The sequence below is a fragment of the Armigeres subalbatus genome, chromosome 2, assembly GCF_024139115.2.
Source record: "Armigeres subalbatus isolate Guangzhou_Male chromosome 2, GZ_Asu_2, whole genome shotgun sequence".
NCBI lineage: Eukaryota > Metazoa > Arthropoda > Insecta > Diptera > Culicidae > Armigeres > Armigeres subalbatus.
This window is the reverse complement of record NC_085140.1, coordinates 329,248,690-329,254,608: the sequence shown is the minus strand read 5'-3', so window position 1 is coordinate 329,254,608 and position 5,919 is coordinate 329,248,690. Positions and strand designations below refer to the sequence as shown.

Sequence of the window (5,919 nt, the reverse complement as noted above, 5' to 3'; positions counted from 1 at the left end):
TTCCGAGCCTCTTGGAAGGAGGCTTCCGAGCCTCTTGGAAGGAGGCTTCCGAGCCTCTTGGAAGGAGGCTTCCGAGCCTTGTGACCTACACTTTATCACTATATTGATTCGCGGGAGCTGATATTGAAGCTCAAGCATCTACCGTACAAGACAAGAGTATGGGTTACCTTACCATGTAAATCCACTACACTTCAGCACATCACAACAGAACATATCATCTGAGCCATACCCATGCCACATCGACTGAGCCGAATCAGAGCTTAGAGCACCAGAGATAGAGATTAAACTACCTGCAGGTACCCCATGTATGCAAATTGTTTAGCGACGTGATCGTTAATTATAGGATTCGAGCACTCATCTCTCTTCGAATCCTCTATCCATTATTGCTCCAGATGTTTAAATTTATCACCACCTCAGATCTCACTCTCAGTTATTTTTCCCACTAATATATCGTTGCACGGACACGGATCGAGTTTTAGTTTTCGGTTAAATATCAAGCAGGCAAGTCTAGCTAGCCAATATTAAAAGAGCCTGACCGAAAGTGAAGTGCTTTGATACCGGTGGTGTTAGAGTGAAGAAACCAGTGTTTCGATTATTAGAGGTGATGATGAAGATAGCACAATACAGGACAGATAATACAATTTAAAGTTTAATAGATGTCTTCCTGCAGACCACCTCTTAATATGTGCATGCTGAGGGGCGAAATGGAGTAGAGCGTATGTTTGCTAGAGATCGGTAAGAAACGAAACACGAAAACTGTGAAGTTATTCCGAAAAGACTCGATTGAAATTTGTGCTTGTTGACTGAAATGCTTCCCGCCGTTCAGGCCTTTCTATTCTTAGCCTACATCGATGGCTGTGCTCTTTGTGTCGTGTGATCTATTGGCTAAGGGTTCCACTAAGGCTAGTGAGAAGTCTGGCGCGGAGAATAAAATGTGGTTCGAATCATCGTCGAGGCCATCGTCTGTCCGGACAGATCTTCGCTCTGCTGCCGCCGGGGGATACTCGTAGACACTGACGTCACACAACACCACAATTATGTCTAACCTTAGTCAGTAAGCCGACGATAGATCGTAAGTACAAACCCTAATAAATTATCACCTACTCATTGCTGCATGTAAAACTGATGCTTTTGTGTTGTGACAGGATGGTTCGAGTATATCACATCGTTAAGGTTCTTTCCATACGAACCACTTAGAGGAGTTGGTAAGTGAATCGCAGCTCCCATTTCATACCGTATTTTGTCCTCCGTCTCATGCGGCCTCCCCTCCCAAGGGGGTGGTGACAAATGGCGCCCAGCGTAAAAGTAATTGTATAGTGGATAACCATTTTGACGATGTTTTCAATCACAAAGTCATTCGCTTATAATAAAGCAAATTCTGAAATTTCATATGCAATGGTGGATGATTATTGTAAATATATAGATAATAGGCATGCATTTTCTTACACTGAATTATTGAAATCTGAATTACGTTGATAATTTGTACATATGTAAATAGTGCTTTAGTTTAAGAGCAATGAATTCGCGTTTTTTTTTTAAATAATTTAGTGAACTCTATTTTTTATTAGATCTATCTTTCTGAATTTTTCTCACATTTTCCTTAATATCCTTGCTAAGATGTAGAATTAGAATTGATTGGCCGATCTCAAAAGCAATTGTGATATTGAAAAGTGAATAATTAAAGTGAAAGGACACTAATGGCGTATGGTAAAGAAGGTGAAGATATCGCGAAGAAGTTTATTGATTTAGATAGTGAAGATAGTCCGGTAATGAGCGTTAAGAAAATGAGTCAGCGTGAAATACGTAGACTCACAATCTCTCCCACTTTCAGGGATAGATTGAATGATGTTTATGAGAAGAAAGCGAAAGAAACGAATACGGCGGTAGAGAAAGAAAGTGATTCGAGAGCGCGCGGAAAGGTCGGTAATAAGGAGATGCAAATGATTCCTCCCCCGCCGGCGATGTTTCGTGAAAACCCCGCGCAATCTCACGATGAGATTTCGTACAGCGATCGCGAGCAAGGGAGACAATTCGAGAAATACACGGGCGCTAAGCACAAAATTCCGACGAATAGAACGCCGGAGTTTCAGGAGCAAAAGTGCTCCTGATTTGGATTTGAATTTTAATCCTGAGGTAGTGCTTGTAGGAGAGAAGAGAAAATACAAATCAGTTGCTTGCTCCGGGTTTCAATATTAAATCGTGGGATCGAAATCCTGCATTTGCAAATAACCCTTTGTTCTTTGATTATAATGGTGATCATGAGCGCAGGAGAAAGTCACTACCAGTTGCACAGTGGCCGATCAAGTACGCTGGCAATGACAATGGGATTGGACTGAATCTTTTCCTTCGAAGAGTTGAATTTCTTGCTCCCTCTGAGAAGATGTCGAAAGAAGAGTTATTTGAATCAGCCCACTTTCTTTTAGTAGGGCCTGCACAAGATTGGTTCGTTGCAAAATGGCCAATTTTGCGCGAAAAAGAATTGGGATTATTTTATACAAGCATTGAGGCACCAATTTTGCCAAGTAACATCGATCACTACGTAAAGGTGCGATCGTTCTCGATGTTCCAAGGGAAAAGTGAACTTTTCGAACTTTTGGTGCGCATGGAGCAGTTCTTTTATGCAGAACCACTCCAATGTCTGGAGCAAGACAAATTCGATGTAATGTGGCACACAATGAGGCCCATCTACCGAGACCGACTGGCCTTAGTAGACGTCACAGATTTGCACTCATTGGAACGACTGTGTGCAAGAATAGATAACAATAATGAGGCGATAATGAACAGATTCGCTCTTTCTTTCGATAATCTTAAAATTAATGAGATAAGTAGTGCTAATGACAATCCAAGGACAAATGTCAATGGCAATACCAGACCGAATGGCAGTAGTAACACAAACCAGCAGAGATTGCAGCAATCCAATCAAAATAATGGCAGAAATAATACAAGCAACAACCGAAATAGCCCACACATTGTAAATCGAAACTCTTATGCACATAGTGACAGACTAAGAAATAATACAAATTACAATAGTAATCAAAACACTCAGCAGGAATTCCGCCCAGAGCGTGGCTGGAGGGAATTAAACTTAGAAGACATTTTGCGCTACTACAAAATTCCAGATCGACGAATTTGTTTTAATTGCAGAAAGTTTGGTCATCATTTCACGAAATGTTTCTCGAGGCGCAATGTATTTTGCTGCATATGTGGACTTCCTGAATTCCATTACGAGGAATGTCCATTTTGTGAGGCAAAAAACCAAAGAAGGGAAAATTGAAGGAGGTGGTTTTCCCAAGCTCTGAAATTCCTCCAAATTTGAGTTGTGACACATTCCAACAAATAATTTCAGAATTTGAAACCAATACAGATTGTACCGAAGAGAAATGTGACAATGATGAATTCACTGATTATGTTGGCCATTTTCAACAAATTGAAACTGTTTTTGTAAATTTAGATAAAGATGAGAGATATTTTTTGAGATTTTGCGTTTTAGGATTGGAGTTACAAGGTTTGTTGGACAGTGGAAGTAACGTGTCATTAGTTGGAGAACACTTTGGTAATTTGACCAGCTTTCTAGAGATTCAAGATCTGGACAAAAATATTAAAATTTCAACTGCCAGCGGTGAACCAATGAAAATTAATGGATTTGTAGATGTTCCTTTCACAGTAAATCAAAAAACTAAAATTTTACCATGTTTAGTTGTTCCTGAACTTGGAACGCGATGTATTTTAGGAATGGATTTTTTTAAATTATTTCAAATTAAAATTACGTTTGATGAAGTGGTTAACTATTTAACAACATACAATGTGGAAACAAATAATGAAATTCAGTCAGCTTCTCACGTCCTAGATGTGGAACAGACTGAATTGCTAGAGGCTGTGAAGAACACTTTCAAAATATCAGAGCCTGGGACTCTGGAAACATGTAATGTGATGGAACATAATATACAGCTCACTGATGAGAATCCCATTCATTTGAATCCTCATCCGTGGTCGCCCACAATTCAAACAAAAGTTAATGAGGAGATAGACAGATTGTTGGATCTGGATATTATAGAACCCTCAAACGCCAATTGGGCCTTACAAGTGGTCCCAGTCACCAAAGAGAACGGTGACATCAGTCGACAATTGTCTTTCGCGCGTGACAGACGTTTCCCGCACAGTTGACGTAAACAACCAACAAAATTTCGTATACCTAGTGACGAAAATAAAGTGTAATTAGCGTAATATGTCGCACAGGAAGAACACCATTGTCGTGGATTTCAGTGTCCTCCCGAGACGCCCTCCTTTGGCCCAGGTAAAGCAGTTTCTTGAGGAATCTCTCAAGCTTAACATGGCTGATGTGAAAAGCATCCAACTGCACAACCTCAATGACTGTGTGTTTATTGAGATGAACAGCGCAGGCGTAGCCGCACGACTACAAAAAGAACATCACCTCAAACACTCATTTCACCGTCTCGGCGTATTCTATCATATTCCGGTATACGTAGATGGTCCCACCACTACATTGAGGATTCATGATCTTCCTCCGAGAATGCCGAATGAAACCATATCGGATTGCCTAAAGCAATATGGTAAAGTTATCTCCGTACAGAACGAGACGTGGAAGAACTTTTTCCGGGAGTAGCAAATGGTGTAAGAGTGGTGCGAATGATGCTAGAGAAAGCAATACCATCTCGTATCGTTATCGATGACGAGCCCACGCTTGTAACTGGACAAAAACAAAACCAATCCCAAACGCGTCCTCTAGCAGCGACGGTTTCAACATCATCCAACAAACAACACAATAGCGACCCTCCGCCGATGCGAGCCGATGCAAGCGAAAGCGATGAGGACGACTATGAAGACGAAGAGAAAAACAACAACGACAGTGACGGTGATGGTGACGAACAAACTGATAACTGCATAGAGTCCGGTCCTGGAGCCAGCGCGAAGAGGCGATTGTCTACTGCATCTGCAACAACAAGTGATAATCAAGCGGGCAATATTTCCAAAAGATCGTGCGGTGATGTTATTACTGATGCTGGCGATAGTGGAAAAAATGTCATTCGGACTGGAAAGTGTACAACACACGATCCAAGAAAAAATAATTAATTTTATTCAGAATGCATTGTATTTTATTGTTGTGAAATATTATCTCATGAGATGAGCCAGCCGCGGGCTGAAAATCTCAAAAATAAAGATAAAAAAAAAGAAAAGAACGGTGACATGCGACTTTGCTTGGATGCTCGTAAGCTAAACGCGAAAACAATCAGAGACGCTTATCCTCTGGCAAGCTCAATGAGAATTTTGAATAATTTGGGGAAAAATCGATTTTTCTCTGTCTTGGACCTAAAGGAATCTTTCCTTCAGGTGAAGTTGGCCGAAAATTCAAAAAAGTACACCAGCTTCAAAATTATCGGCAAGGGTCTTTTTCAATATAAAAGGCTTCCATTTGGATTGATAAATAGCAGTGCTACCATGTCGCGTATACTTGATAGAGTTTTAAAGGAAGGACGTTACGAACCATTTATTTTCTCATATTTAGATGACATAATAATTGCAACTAGAACATTTGAGGATCACATTAAATATCTAAAAATTGTCTCAGATTGCTTAAGAGAAGCTAACCTATCCGTAAATTTAGCGAAATGCAAGTTCTGCCTGAAAAGAATTAAATATTTAGGTTTTATTCTTTCGGAGAGCGGCTACCAGCCGAACCCTGAGAGAGTAACTGCGATCTCAAAGTTTGCACGTCCGCAAACTCCAAAGGAGATTCGCAGATTCTTAGGGATGGCGGGATACTACCGCAACTTCATCCCGAACTTTAGCGGTATATCATCCCCTATCTCTGACTTGCTGAAAGGCAAGCCCAAGAAGATTAGGTGGACTGATAAAGCCGAACAGGCTTTCCTCAAACTGAAAGAATGTTTGATATCAGAA

General features: G+C 40.6%; 1 long non-coding RNA gene across 1 annotated transcript; it reads left to right on the top strand.

The window, feature by feature from the left end:
* The first annotated feature begins 490 nt into the window (after window positions 1–490).
* On the top strand, window positions 491–1,127 carry LOC134216915 (uncharacterized). The gene is made up of 3 exons (XR_009980875.1): window positions 491–601; window positions 657–735; window positions 827–1,127. It is a non-coding gene; the product is annotated as an uncharacterized LOC134216915 (long non-coding RNA).
* The last annotated feature ends 4,792 nt before the right edge of the window (window positions 1,128–5,919 follow it).